Source organism: Anser anser, assembly GCF_964211835.1.
Source record: "Anser anser genome assembly, chromosome: 1".
Taxonomy (NCBI): Eukaryota; Metazoa; Chordata; class Aves; order Anseriformes; family Anatidae; genus Anser; species Anser anser.
The window spans coordinates 83,766,095-83,782,617 of NC_139720.1; the positions used below are offsets into that span (position 1 = coordinate 83,766,095).

Genomic DNA, 16,523 nt, shown 5'->3' on the forward strand with positions numbered 1-16,523 from the left:
TTATTGCCTGTAGTTAGCTGGATTTATACCTCGCAAGGTTAAGACTGACAGTGTCTAACATGATTTTCCAAAGCAAAATTGTGAATTGTGATCCTTGTCTTCTCCTGATTTTTTTTTTCATATGCATGCTTTAAGATTTCAAAATGTTATTTATTTATTTATAATCTGGATATTTATTCTTTTTTTTTTTTCCTAAATCAATGCATTCTTGTTATAAGCTTTTAAAAATCTGTTCAGAAAAACTGTCACATGCAGCTGCTCATCAGATCCATCCAAGTGCTAGAATGCCAAATCAACAAGGTTACTTGTATTAGTAGAAATATTGTAGATCATTTCTACACCTACAAAAATAGCACTTGAAGACATTATTCTATTTGAAATGTAATGAATATCTATATATATTTTACTTACAAATGTTTTAGAAACAATATCTGCATGTGTGTTTCCATTCACAGATATGTACATGTCTGTGTAACAGACAAGGAGAGGAATTTCATTGTTTCCTTGATTTTAGCTCCATATAGCTAAGTTTGCTAAAAAGATAGTTTTAATTAAGTTGTTTTATCAACCACATAAAAACATTACTAATTGCTAAAATAAATAAATAATATAAATAATTTAAATAAATTCAAATGCACTTTGAAAACTAATCTTTATGCATAGTCTCAAATTTCATGCCATAATGTAGATCCTGTGTGCTGTATGAAAAATGTTGATATGTCCTTCAATTCAGTTCAAAATTCTGAATCAGCAGATTGTTCAATAGAAATCATATTCATCTGATCCAGCTATGTACAGACGAGTCCAAAAAATGGCTGAATACAAACTTCAGGAAAATGTTTATTGTGAAGAGACCATCCTCACTTAAAAAAAAAAAAAAAAGTATTTTTAAATATATTTTTTAATGTTTTTAATTAATATTAAAAGTGATCCATTTTACCTCTTTACCTCTTTACATTGACTTAGTTTTTTAATTACATTTTCTGTAATATAACAAAAATTTGCTTTTTGGTCCACAAGACACTACAATGTTTTTAGCATTAAAGACATTAGGATACCTTCAAAGTTGATAAAGTGTTTTTCTAGAAAAATAAAGCATTTTAAGGACAATGTTGACAAGTATGAAATATGCTGCTATATCCAAAATGTTTACTGTCATTTTCCCGTCTATATAAAAGCTAAATGATTATCAGAATAAATTTGCCTTGACAAGTTGCTAGGTCTACACCTCTACCAGTCCAGCTGGAACAGATAAAATTAATCTTAAGACATCCTCCAGTTTTATATGAGATACTACTGCTGTAGCATTCTCTTTCCCTTTCCTTTCTCTTTTGCATAAGAAGTGCAAACAATAAACACCAGTAACTCTAAAAATTACATATTTAAGCTCCTCTGAATGTCTTCTGTTATATGGGAGAAATATCATAATACTTATTTTTAAATGTAACACCATTTTATGCTAATGAACTGAGTTTTTGTTCTTCACTGAAAATTAATATCTTCATATTGTTCATAATTTTTAACCAGTCAGATTCCTGTCATTTTAGAGAAATAACATTTTAATGTTAAAATGCTGTTTCAGGTGGTACAGCATTTCAGGGTGAGATTAGGATATTAAATGACAACTAGGCTATTTATATACAAAATAGACATATATGATATAAGTAGCTTTTTGTTTACAATATATTTAATGATATGCATTGTACAGTAGATATAGCTTGAAGTAAATATAATTTAATTTGTATTTGAACTGCCTGAAGAATTCTGTGGTAGGTAATTTCAGTATCAGAAATTATGTTTTACCTTAAATAGTTTCTTACCTTAAATAGTTTCTTTCCATATTGAAAAACAAAGAATGTCTTAGAGAAACTTCACTTCTATAAACAAAACAAGACAAATTAGTAGAGGACAAGCCATTTTGCTAGTTCTGGAATGATTCTATCATACTATTTTCTTTACAAAGATTTCCAATCCTAAACAGTTTATGAATGAAAAAGAATGGAACAGAAACAAAGATGGATATAAAGAAACAAATAAAGATGCAATTCCATAAAAATAACTATATAATGACAAAATGTAGTGCCTAGCATATAAATGCATACTTCAGGACTATAGTTTTTTTTCTTTCCTTCTTTCCTACAATTTCCTTATGGAAATTGATTAGATGCTTTTAATGCTACAGCTATGTGTGAGAATATTGAAATATATGGATAAACAGATTATTGTCTAGTCCCTAAAAACATGACACAAACTACCTTTAGGAATAAAAGTACTGTCTGTTTGTAACAACCATCAAAAGATAGAAAACTGATTAAATATATTCCAGGACTTAGTGATTCTTAATCCCTCTTAACTGAGTTTTAAATGTATCTATCTATAGATGGCACTCTTTTAAATAAGTATTTTTGTTTTGTTTGTTTGTTTGCTTCTAATCTTTAATGCTTCTGTTTTAACAGACCAAATATCTAGGAGATAATTATGCAATTTACAATCTGTGTATTGTCTAATTTTCCCCATAGAATAATCTGCTTCATTGAATTCTATTGTTCAAAGAGCAATTTAGTACTTATTCCACTTCTTCATTATTAAACATATTTATTGTCATTATCAAGTTCAGAGAAAAGTTAGACAATGATCCTTCTCTTCAGTTCATCAACAGTAAGTTATGATCTTACAGCTATTTCTGTTATTATGTTATTAGTACTTTTTTCTTTGAACTTCCCAGGTATGCTTTGCTATAAAAAAAAATAAAAAATCTCTCTTTAGCATTACCATGTTTTGGAACTCTGATGTTCTCAATACACATATCAAATTGTATTTCTGACCTTGGGTAAGTCCTCTCTAGCCAAGATAATTCATTACATGTAGTGAAAAATATATATAATTCTTTATGTGCTAAAAGAGGGAGAGTGAGATAGAGAGACGTGACTCTGGTCCTCCTCTCACTTACAGCGTAAATTTCTAAAAAGTGCTTCCAGCAAGTCCCTGGAACCAGCTTAGCACATAATTGCGAAGTGGGCCAGCTGGCTGGAGGTAGGAATGCTGCATCCACTTGGCAACAATTAAAATTTCAGAAGAAAAAAAGCAGGCCAATTTTTCCACATAAAAATTCAGGCAAGTTTTTGATATTCCTCGATATCAAACCAGCAAGTGGAGACTGACTGTACAGCATACCTAGCAAGTCAATGAGTTATGCCAGATTTGAACTGAATTCTGGGGGGCCTTCTTTGGATTGAGAAACGGCAAGAAGCCTCAAAGGGAATTTATTCCTTATTGACCAATAGGTAAGGTTTCAATTTTGTCAGAATGATTTATACATAATTTTGTGTAAATGAGAGGTTAGTTTCAAACAAACAAACAAAGCTTGTTTCCTTATGAACTTCACTAAATAGATTTTACCCACATCTTCCCACAAACAGTATGGATTATTGCATCCTATGGAAAAGAACATAACCTTTAGGTTAATTATTACTGCATGTGACTCTTCTCTCAGGTACATTGCAACAATGCATCTTACATTGGCCTTTGAGTGATTAGGGAAAAAAGGGAAAAATATGTAATTTGATGAAACTGATTGAAGACTTCCTTAAGATGTAAGCACTCTACTGAAATTTAGGTTGGATATTAGGAAGAACTTCTTTACCGAAAGGGTTGTTAGGCATTGGAATAGGCTGCCCAGGGAGGTGGTTGAGTCACCATCCCTGGAAGTCTTTAAAAGCCATGTAGATTTAGAGCTTAGTGATATGGTTTAGTGGAGGACTTGTTAGTGTTAGGTCAGAGGTTGGGCTAGGTGATCTTGGAGGTCTCTTCCAACCTAGACGATTCTGTGATTCTGTGATTCTGTGAAATTTCTGTAATGTAGCATTACTTGATTCACTTCTACTATCGGGTTGAATTTGATAACAGAAGGAATGGCAATTTTCATTAAATTCTAACTGTTTGAAATCCTTTAAAGAATCCCAAACTCCTGACAATTCAGGAGATAAGGAGAATAATAATAATTAGATCTGTTCTTGATGTCTTTTAGTCCATGACCTTGGGCTTTGGGTCAAAATGGTCCTTCAGGTCAGGAGGGATGCTGTCTGGTGTTGGACTGTTGCACGCTGAAGGCAGCTCTGGTTCCATCACCACAGAGTTTGTTGTGTTCTATCACCACTGCACTTTGCTCGGTTCCATCAAAATTCATTCTTCATCAGTTTGGGTGACTCCTACTGTAATAACATTAACAGAGTAGTGATGACATTCAGCATTATATAGATATAGCAACTGGAATATTATAATTCAAATCACAGGCTATTCTCACCCCAAATCAAATCCCCTTGAGGAACACATTGGAATTCCCCATCTTTCTGCATTACCCACAAAGTGTACTTGGGTCCCTGAGCAAAAGCAATCCCATGGATGTTTGCCTTTGCCTGAGGCTAAAGGAGCAGGAGATCCTGCTCCGAAAGGTGCTTTCAAACCCATTCTCTATATTCTTGATCATAGAATCATCCAAGAAAACAAATTTACTTAGTGATTTGGAAAAAAAATAAAAAACAAACAAAAAACAAAAACAAAAACCCCCAACCAACCAATCAAATAAATAAATAAATAAATAAACTTTCTATTCCAAGTATAAAAAATTAACAAAACTGAAAAAGCTGCATAGATTCAATAACTAGACTTGCACAGACTTTTCAAATGAAGTTTTACCTTTGACTGGCATGTTTAGTAAGATAGTTCACATTATAAATTACTTTTGTATAAAATACAAAATACAAAACAAAAATACTACTTTTGTTCAGACAGGCTAGGAAATATGGGCTGAAGCTCTTATTACAGCTGAGGTCAGGCTACCACTATCCTACTTGACATTTTTTTAGCTATTTCCTTCAGTTATGGGCCATCCATGGTATGAAAAAAGAAGATGGATATACCAAAGCACCTCCTGGGTAAGCCTAGATTGCTATAAAGATTTCCCTTCTTATCTCTTGACCCTGACTTCTTTGATTATTGTGGAAATTTCTCATGTTCCTAAGATGTAGACTGGTATTGTGGTATAACCTGGCAGGCAGCTAAGCACCACACAGCCATTTGCTCACTCCCCAACAGCTGAAATGGGGGTGCAAATTGAAAAAAGGTAAAAGTGCCTGAGGCAGGAATAACCGAGTCTTCCCCCGTATGTTTTTTATGTGCAATACAGGGACTTTATCCCCTTCTACAGTACATAAAAGTTTTGATTGGGCAAGACCAGCTTGGTTGGCAGATCCTCTAGTGGTGATTAACCAGGTGGCCTTTGCTAAATGGGTACTCCAGTATTTGAATGTCCCATCATTTTCAGTGTACTCTTTAATAGTCCATTATATTGTTCAATTTTCCCAGAGGCTGGTGCATGATAGGGGTACCCACTCAATGCCATGCTCTTTGGCCCAGGTGTCTATGTAGTTATTTCAAAAATGAGTCCTTTTGTCTGACTCAATTCTTTCTGGGGTGCTATGTCACCATAAAACTTGTTTTCAAGGCCCAGGACAGTATTCTGGGTGGTAGCATGGGAGAGGGGGTATGTTTCTAACCGTCTGGTGGTTACTTCCACCATTGTAAGTACATGGTGCTTGCCTTGGCGGGTTCCCTGTATTTATATTTCAGACATCATCCTCCATACCAGAGAGTTTTTAACCAATTGGCTTGCTTGATTGTTGTGCATATTTCACATTCATGGATAACCCATGCAATAGTGTCCATGGCCAGGTCCACCCCTTGATTATGAGCCCATCCATATGTTGCATCTCTGCCTTGATGGCCTGAGGTGTCATGGGCCCACTGAGCTATAAATAATTCAACCTTATTTGGCCAGTCCAGATCCACCTGAGCCACTCCACCTGCTGGTTGTTTTGATGTTCTTCAGTAGCCTGACTTGGATACATGAGTATCTACATGACATACTTTTACAACCAGGTTTTCTACTGGGGGGGGGGGTGGGGGGGTGGGGAATATCTTGCCACAATGCGGCAGCCCAGATGGATTTGCCTCTGTGCTGCCAGTTGCTCTACTTCCATTGCTGTAACTACCCACAGAGGGCATTGGACATGAGTCAGTATAGAGCTAGATCACTGACCACTTTTCTCATTCAGCAATATCTAAACCAGCTGGATGGCCTTCAGTTCTGAAAATTGGTTTGATTCACCATCTCCTTCAGCAGTTTCTATGACTTGTCATGTAGGACTCTATACAGCAGCCTTCCACCTCTGATGCTTTTGCACAATACAACAGGACCCATCAGTGAACAGGGCATATTGCAACTCATTTTCTTGTAGTTTATTATAAAGTGGGACCTCTTCAGCATGCGTCACCTCCTCCTCTGGCAATATTCCAAAATCTTTGCCTTTTGACCAGTCCACAATCACTTTCAAGATTCCTGAGTGTCTGGGGTTTCCTACTTGAGCCTGCTGTGTGATCAGTGTGACCCACTTACTCCATGTAGCGTCAGTTGCATGATGTGTAGAGGGTACTCTCCCTTTGAACATCCAGCCCAGCATGGGCACCAGGGTGCCAAGAGGAGCTTGCTTCAGTAGCACATATACTAAAATTAGAACCATACAAAAGAGATTAGCATGGCTTCTGTACAAGAATAACATGCAAATTCATGAAGCATTCCATATTTTTCAGTAGAGCATGAGACTCTTGTTCTCAGGGTTGGGAGTTCAGGCCCCACAGTGGTGCCAGAAAGACTGTTGTACCCAGCGGGCAGCTAACCACTATGCAGCCATTGGCTCAGTCCCTCCCAGTGGGATGCCAGAGAGAATCGAAAAAAAGTAGAAGTGTGAGAACTAATGGGTTGACACAAGGACTGTACTGTCAAAGGGCCCGTTACAGAGTTGAGACATTTAGGCCCAACAATACTATATAGCACACATATATGGTTCTTAGTATCATACACTATTTTTATGAGAATACTTACCAGAGAAGATTTGAAAACGCTGAGTATGTTTCATAATTGTATTCAGATGGAAACACAAAAGAGTATTAAGAGAAAATAGTATCATTCTGTACATTTAATGGGTGTTACATGAGAAAAAAGAAACCAAACACCTGGACCTATCTGTAGCCTTGAAAATTATCTGATAATGAATGAAGATCACTGTTCTCTACGAAATTGATAGGTCAGGTCCATTTTTTCATCCATGAAAAAAAAAATGAATCCTTTTAGCTTCCACTGCAGAATTCATTCAGACGATTTGGTCTCTTCATGTATCTTGCTAGGGAATAATGAGACGTAAAGCCTCATAAATTATAAAGCAAGCATTGTGTTTTAAGTGACATGACTTTTGAAATGCTTGTAAACTGTCAGAAAACAAACAAAAAAACAAACAAACAAAAAACACTCATTCTACTCATTTTCAACCAAAATCATGTATTTTTCTTACTTCATGCTTCAGAAATCACTTATGAATAGAACATTTTGAGCCTGTGTGGAGGCACAGAATTTTGTAGATTGAGGCAGACTAAGGGTCCTGTAGTTCTGTACTATTAACATCATCCACTTCAGCTCTTCAGTCCTAAATTTCCAGATATTTAGAAATCCTGCTTAAGGCCCTTATGTCCTGAAGAGATGGCAGAGTTTAAATGTGTGGTGTGTGCACAGAAACATGCAAGAGTGCTCCAGTCCTGCCATGCATGCCTTGTGCTAGATCCATGTGTGATACACTTAAGCCCCTTGATTATCTCTGTTTCACAGAAGATTATTTGCAGAGTCAGTCTATGATAAAGATGCATTGGATTCACCGTGCACATGCTAGTTATTTGCCCTGTACAGGTGTAATAGTTCTGGTCTATCTCTGTACGTCGTTATGTGCAGGATTTTCCAGAAAGAAGGATGGAAGGTCTCAGCACATAACTCCCCATCACATCATGTTGCACTCGTGTTTTGTTTCACTATTTGATAGCTATGTGTGCCTTGGTATTTTCACTTTCATTCTTTTGTTCCGTCTCTGAAAATACAGCTTTGAGGACTTCATCCATCTGGAGATAATTGGATTTTCTTATTGTCACTATTTCTTACTGGAGCATACCGAGCTTAGAAAAACTGAAAGAAAAAACAAAAGCAACCTGATAAAGCAGAATTAATATGGATGTGGGGGTCATGGACTTTATTTAACTTTTATGGACAGTTAAGAATGAACAGTTCTGAGGACACATCTGAGTAGACAGCCAAACTTTCAACCAGTGAAAATGCTGGTAACAAAAAGAACCCAGTCAGTTTAAAGAGTTCATGCTGCAATGAAAGCCGAAATCTGAGAACTACCTTGAGCAGTGTTAAAGCCAGAGCCAGTGATACTGGGTAAACAGCCTATTGATACCTAGAAAGGAAATTACTGGCTTTGCTCTGTTGTATTTCTTTATTTCCTGCTAAATTGCTTTCAAGTGACTTACTAGTGTTAGTGTATTGAATAAATGAATATATATAGCACAGTGCTCAGAATTACCAGTTCAGTTTCCCTACCTTGAAAATATTTATGTTTTGTACAGATTTCAGCTAATTAAAAATGATAATTTATGTGGTTACTATGGAGCAGATAGGCATGGTGATAGCTGAATTTTCCAGGTGTGGATCACACAGGTAGCAAGGGACTGTGGTATAGATACTTGATGTGATACTTAAAATAGAAAGATGTCTACAAAACTAACTCTGGAACATGAAGAAAATCTAAGAAAAAGACTGGCAGATCAACAGGAGATTAGATTGCCTAAGGTAAAGCTGCTCTTTGAACTATGGTCTCCAAGCCTACAGAAACAATCTTTGCGTAACTTCTTTCTAACTGAGAAATTATTTTTCAGGGACTCTTCACCAGGACCTCTAAAAGAATGCTGAAAAAAAAAAAAAAAAAAAAAAGAAAAAGAAAAAGGCCAAAGCATGCAGTACCATGTGTATACTTATTATATAAACAGAAAAACTTGGCTTTTCATTTCTTACTGGAAAACTGCTAAGTTTCCATAGACTTCTCAGTGTAGATACACTAATAGTATTTTGATGTTTTTTTTTAAAGCCCTTTCAATGAGAAATAAACCCTATATGAAACTGTGTTTCTTTTTCAGATTAATCTCAAGCTAGAGTTCAATGGACTATTCAGAATATTGTAGCCAATGCTGCTAAAACTTTTCAATTAATATAGCTGTAGCAATTCTCATCTTACAGTCAGTTATCTTGTTTAACAGATTTCTCTGTTCTGTGCCAGCTCGAGAAACACTACAAAAAATACCACTCCCAGGCTGTGTGGATCTCTGTAAAATAGAGCAGAAAATAATTATAAAATTATATTTATATATCTAAACTTCTAAAAATTATAAATTTATATCTCTGTAATATAATTCAGCAGAAAATAAGTATATGTGGTAGGAAAAAAGTTAGGAAGTAATACTGCACTCATGCATAACAAAGCCCTATAGACCTATAGAATAGCAGATGTTTATAACTCTGAAAAACTAGATGGAATTGATTGGTACAATCATGCCACTGTTTTCTTCTTACTACTGTAGTTCTGAATGCAAGTCATACTTGCTTTTCTGCACTCACTAGATTAAAAAAAACAAACAAACAAACAAACAAAAAAACGATTACCAGCTTACTGTTTTACTAAACCCTTCATAAACATATCAAAGTGTTTTTTTGTGTATTTTGTATTACCCTGTTTCTGAATGTTCCTTTTCACCATAAGAAATCAAATTTCAGTTACCAGTAATATCTTCAGAAAGAGTCTTGATAGAACATAGCTTACTCAACTACTGAAATTCTGTGCTGAGCCTACAGATAGACTTTCAAGTAATTTAACAGGGAGAGAAAAGATTTAATACATGCCTTTTCCCCTTTCATTTTAGAAATAGTTCAAGCAGTATCTAAATCAAAATTTGCTTTAGCAAGTACCTGTTTGCTTTCTATTCTCCATCTGAAAATTTCTGTTTAGCTGCATATGTCCCCTTGGATTCTTTTGTCAATGAAGTATGTTATTACAATGGAAGAAATAAATGCAAGCCAACGGAAGGAAATACTCAGATGAAAAAATGTCTTTGAAAGCACAGATTGAGTATATGTAAACACAAATAGAAAATATTCCCTTGGAAACTTCCTGGAACTGGAGGCCAATGACCTCCTAGACCTGGAATCTTGCAATACTGTAGTATCAGGCAAACAAATGAAAAATACTGTGTGGTAAAAAAATCAACAACCCACCCCCCAAACCCTGAAACAAAACACAACGTAACACAAAGTTGTGAGAGTGTATAGTATGCTGGGGACACCTTGTGATTGTAATGTAGGATTTGGAGGAAGGACATTAAGTCAGAAGTTAGCATGTTTTAAATATTAGTATGCATTCCGAAAATATAACAAAATGACACACAGTATGATTGGAAGAATCATCAGCATGATCAGTTTCTGCAGTGTTTTTCTGTTTTTTCTTTAACTGAAGTGCTTGATTTTAATAAGAAAATGATATGTTAGAGAGGAAGAAAAATATATAATATTGCCATTCAAATATATTCTACAATAGTAGTCTCTTTTACACAAAACCTGTAACGTAGAAAAATGTGGCATAGGAAAGGTCTTTAAAGATTTAATATTTCTCAGGTGACTGAGGACCTAATAGCCAGCAAAACTTGACAGCCACATTCTGAATTGTGTACAAAACTTCTACTTCTTAATCCACTAAGTCCAACTGTGGGATACAATGCAGAATTGAACAAGCATAGAAGAAAATGACTCACAAAGGAAATTAGAAATGTTGTGAAATTCAGCATATTACTGTAAATGATTCGTAGTGTAACCTGATTCTTTCATTGTGACATCAGTCATTTTCAATACTGGGTCTGCAGACAAAGTGCTACATTTTTAAAAGAAATATTGGTAAATCTGAGTAACATAGAGACTCCCTTTCCTGAAACAAGGGCTGCTGGAGCACTATGGAGTATCTCCTAAACTAGGGGTGCAAGGAAGAGCTCTCAGAACCTCTTGGGTGGGCTCAGCGTGGTGTCTCAAGTTGTAGATTCCCATGTTCCTGGACTCTGGGATGCCACCAAAGGCTGTTCTCCTTACACTGACCCTAGGATCCCCCCTGGTGTTCCCACAGAAAGCTTCTGACAGTTTAATTTAAATATGTCAAACTGCAGTGATCCTAGCTCACTGAGACAAAGTTTGTATGCCTAGAGGTAGAACCATTTTTCCACTACTTATTTTTGGAGCTAGGAATATCCCACACTGAAGATCATCATTTGCCACTAACCAAGAGAACAGTTCTCTAATATTACCTTAATTAGAAAAAGCCACTGTGTCACTGTATGTGCAGCAAACATAATTTCTAATCTCTCAATTGCCATTCAATGGCTGTAATAGAACATCGTTGTTCACTACTGCAGACTGGTAAACTGCATGTGGCAGCTTGTTTTTCTGCCACTCATATTATATTTGGCTTCAGACAATGCTATAAGTCACTTGCTCCCAGAAGCACAAAAGCTGACTTCTCTCACACCAGTACAGGCTGGGAAGAATAATTTTTTCCTCCCTGGAGATTCAAAACATGAAGTATAATTGGTGGTGTACAAGGACCAGGAGAAAGCCTGACATTTGATTATTCCATTTTATGTTACTATTATGTATCATTAGTTATTTTTATTATTTTCTACTATATATTAATCCTATATGGTTATTATATACTACATCTATTGTTATTATATACTTTAGATTCCAATAGGCATTTAGAGACAGAGGTAAGTACTGCTAAAATGAAATATGAAAAGAATCCTTCAATGACAAATAGAGGTATACCTTAAAAGGATCTTTGTTTCATTACACAAATAATTTCAAATACATTATTTCAAGGCCACAGTGTGGAATAAGCTTTCAGGCTCTAACCTGCTGCACCCAAAATTCATTTCTGCATGGTCTTGAAACTTGGTACTGTGTAGCCCATCTGTACAACAATGACAAGCATCATAAAAAAAATCATACACCTAGTGCTACGAAATACGAAAATACTTTTGGTCCTAGAGGTTTATGAACTGTAATTTACTGAAGACTGCAAAGAGTGTTCATGGAAGGTATCATACCATCCTCGTCCTCTTAGACTCTTTGTTAATCACGTCTTTGCCTATTGCTGGAGACAGGGCAGTCTTAGGCACACCTGGTTGGGCTATTCTAGTGTGGCAATCATTATGTTCTTCCATTCTGGTGATGATGACCAGTAATAGTGACAGTCTCACCAGGTGGTACTACAAATTGGGGGTGAGAGGCCATAGGATCCAAGAAGCAAGCAGTGAGTGAACAGCTATTTTGTGTCCTAAGACTGTCAAGAGACACTGGATTTCCTTCCACTTCTGCATTGGTTTTAACAGTTTTGTTGAAAGAACCAAAGAGGAGGCATCATAGCTAGACAGGCGAAGATTAAAGCAAAAAAAACTTGTCCCCCTTCATTGCAATTAAGGTTGTCTTCTGTAGTAATGCTACCATAATGAATTCCTTTCCTTTACTTCATGCTTCTCATTCATGTCCAGACTTTACCAAAAATACTGGCCAAGCTAATAACTCTGATCAGAATAAAATGTTGAGACTGAAATCAGTACATTGACCTGTGATTTTGTAAACTATGTTAACCGCTATATGGTAGATGAAAACTACCTGAGGCTGTCATTTGGTGAGTCAGTATTGCTGCTGGAGCCAGCAGATTGCCCCCTAAAAAAGACAATTCTACATACTGATTTGTTCTTTCTTAAGAAAAATTCGGAGGGTTTTGATGGAATTTCTCTTACAGAATTACCCCGTGTTTGATATTGTCCTCTTTTTTTTCCTCTTTTTTTTTTTTAATCTGCTTTACTGATTATTATTCTCAAAGTGTGTCATAATTCCTATTTTCCATGGGCTTTTGCTGGCCCAGGCCAGGACTTCAAACATCAAACCTGGTTAGGTTCCTTAGCAGGGTCTAATGAAAGAGTTACGATAAAGACACTGAGCCAGCCATCCATTCCATCATGATTAGGAAAACTTTGCATATTTATGTATATTTCTGAACTGAGGGCTGTTAGTAAGAGTAGAAGTGCAACTGGCTAATGAGGTAATCCAATGCTTAAAACTTAAACATATATGCCAGTGCTATGCTGAACTGAGACTTTGTCAAGGTGGATGATCAAAGTTGGAATGAAAGACACAAAAAAGGTGATGGGATGAAAGCAGAGAATGACAACAATTACAGTAGGAATGTAACATTAAGGAACTTGGTGTTACGATCATCACAGAATATAATATTTCTTGTGTGAGTTAATTAGATGTCGATTGTAATTCTTCAAATCTCTCAAAATGTAAATATTTTATAAGGTCTTTTCCTATTGAAATGCCACAAATCATAGTTCACTCACTTATGTAAATGAAGAATACACAGATGTCTAAAAGAGAGCTAGCTCACTGCCTCTTTCATTCTGTGATTTGGGGGGGGGGGGGGGGGAACAGAGGGAAAACACAGAATTCTGTCATGCAGTTGAGAAAAGAAGGTAAGCAAAGAAACAAGAAAAGAAACAACATGAAACTATCTCTAGATACTAAATAAATCCTCTTAACTTCTTAACACTGGTTACATTTATCACTTGGTGAAAACATTAGCAGACTTATTCTCCCAAATGCAAAGTGCACGTAATTTCTGCAAACAGATAATATTAATAATAATACACTGTGGATGAACATATGCAACAAACAAAATTCTGATCCGTATTCGCAAACTACTGCTAGTCTACAACAGCTATTTGACTACTGATTTCACTAAAGTTTTTGAGGTTTTGCCCCCAGACAAGCAAGAACTGTCATATAAATGACAGTGCATTTATTCAAATGTTTCTCACTCTTGTCTTTTCCGAACACACATGCTTACTAGATAACAGCATGTTGGGACGGAAGAGCAAAATTTTAGCTTTCGTGCTGCACAGAAAACCTGCTTTCAGACAGCCTTCGTTCTGCTATCTAAATAACTATGCGGTACATGGCAGAAGGATACAGCAAGGACAAACTTCTATACCCACTGAGAAAAGATCCATTTTCGCTTCCACTGAGGCCTTGATAATGCTTTTAGTGCTGCTTAGCACACATCTGTACAAAATTATGAAACTCAAAACTACAGAACCACTCATCTGTACGCACAAATGATTTTTAAGTCTGTTTCTTTTACTGATAAGCTACTTCAGCACAGTAAACATACCTGGCTGATGAGTCATTCTGGTGCTTATTTTCCAGGTTTGGAAAATGAGATTCTGTGTGTCCTTGAGCTAACACAAAGCTTCACTCCATTGTCCTGGTGGCAGTTATCGTCTGCTTGTCTGGACTTCAGGGAAAGTTACGCAGAATCGTCAGAAGTCAATGTGTTCAGCTTCAAGGAAGAAAAAATGTACTTGATAATGGTCTAAAAATTTAAATTATTTGGAAAATAAAACAAAATAAAAAAGTGTATTAGATGCTGGTGGTGACATAGTGCAGTGTGGATTAAATTAAAAGACTTAGCTATAATGTGAAGGTAACAATGCATCACAGATGGAACCAGTATAGATATTCTTGCATACATAGAACATGGACTCTGGTTCAGCAAATTACTTTAGTGACATGCTGAACTTAAATCATATGTATAAAGTTAGCCTCCATGAAGCTAATCATAGCTTTTGAATTAGACACGTGCTTAAACTTCTGAGTCAATCCCTAGAGAATTAAAAAATAAATATATTTTTTTTAAAAAAAGCTTTTTATAGGAACATTTTCTTATTCAATTTGATACACAAATATTTTTATAAGGAACTTTCTCTAATTCAATATACAGAACAGAATATGATCTGTTTAGAATGATAAAGTTTTCAAAAATCTTTCTCATTGCTTCATGTTCATGATGTATGTGCCAACGTACTTTGCAAACTGCAGTTAAAATCAAAATTTCTGGTGTTTGCAGAACTGAATGTACCTACTGAATAATTTGTTTAGGCCAGCTTTACTTACTGACGAGTCCTTCTCATTCTGCTCGTCATCCTTACGGAAAATTAAACTGCTTCCACTTAAAAAAAAAAAAAAAAAAAAAAAAAAAAAAACCCAAAACAAACAACAACAACAACAAAACACTATATAAGTTACTCCTGGGTTTGCGATTCTTCTCAGATTTTCTTAAAGGAATCCCAAATTTATTATCAGCTTTTCAAAAGCCAGATGTTCTTGGCAAAGAAGCATGCTCTCTGAGTCCACAGAGAGCATGCTACATCTGATGAAAGGCATGCTGGCATGTTATAATTTTGTTTTGGCTTGTTTTCCTAGCTAAAATAACCCTAGAGTCACTAATTGTCCTGATAAACATCTCTCCTGAACCCTTTATTATGAAAGCAAACAATAAATAAAAAATTACCTACCATCCTAATGCAAAAAACAAGGTGTAGTATTGCTACTGCTAATTAAAAAGATCACTTTGGCTCATATCAAATGATTAATCATTAAATATAATTATATAACTGCATGTAGATAAACAGCAAAGGAAAGCTTGGAAAAGACAGGGAAAAAAAGCTTTGAAGCTTTGTTGTTCACTGTAAATGAATACTTAAGTTTCTGAAAATGCAAGACTAAACCATTTTCCAAGTAATTCAGTGACTATAATCTTGTTTACCATACCTCTTTTCTGAAGGTTTATATCTACAAAATATTTTGAATACATACAGATACATTTTGTGCTGCAAAACAGGGATAGAAAATAATAAATATCTCTTTCAGAAAGGAATGTATTTTTTATAAAAGTAGAACCATATCTACTATCTAATCAGGGTACACAGACAAATGTGTTTATGCTCTGCACACCTATTTCATTCATAAACATAATCCAGGACTTTATTTTCATGTTAATTTTATATTGCTGCAGCTAGATGTTCAGTCAGGCTAAATATAAGTAAAGAGTATACATGTCTAATGTAGGCAATACCTTTTCCCTGATGTGAATGTCAAGTTGCTAGATGTACCTACCTTTTCATTTACCGGTGTATCAGTGGGTATGATTCTAGCAATTCAAACATTAATGAAAGAAACAAAAAAAATGTGTAGAGTTAATCATAATGTCACTTTTAGCAATCTAATAGATCTGTGAAACTACTATTGTTCCTAGATCACATGTAGGTACAACAAAGATGTGTACATATCTTAATAAAAAGTTCTGCAAGGAAATTTGAGGCAGTCTTCACATACCCAGTTAATAGATTCATGTCCTTGACACTTCAAAAAATCTAAGTGTAGAATTGCTGTCTTACAAATACCAATGCAATAAAGGTAATACTGACCTTCTTCATAAAACACAGCAGCAGAAGTGTGTCGGCGTTGTCACTTTACCCTGGTGGTGCTCTCCCAGTGGTGATTAATACTCTCTAAGTCAGGAGCCATAACTCTGATGAGCCTTTAATACAGTAAAACAACAGAAGCAGTTAAGGGCATTGTCTGAGAGAAACGGAGAGGAATTTAATCAAGTTGCTAATATACTTTGACCAGAACTCTCAGGTAC

General features: G+C 35.6%; 1 protein-coding gene across 1 annotated transcript in view; it reads right to left on the reverse strand.

Moving 5' to 3' along the window:
• Positions 1–16,523, reverse strand: part of LOC310903694 (inositol 1,4,5-trisphosphate receptor-interacting protein-like 1) — a 121,075-nt gene that overhangs the window by 36,943 nt on the left and 67,609 nt on the right. Inside the window, exons 8-11 of the mRNA XM_083847405.1 lie at positions 16,306–16,418; positions 14,211–14,411; positions 6,455–9,261; positions 1,821–4,211 (exon numbers count right to left, since the gene is read on the reverse strand). The gene's annotated coding sequence lies outside the window, so the exon portion shown is untranslated. The remainder of the gene's footprint in view (positions 1–1,820; positions 4,212–6,454; positions 9,262–14,210; positions 14,412–16,305; positions 16,419–16,523) is intronic.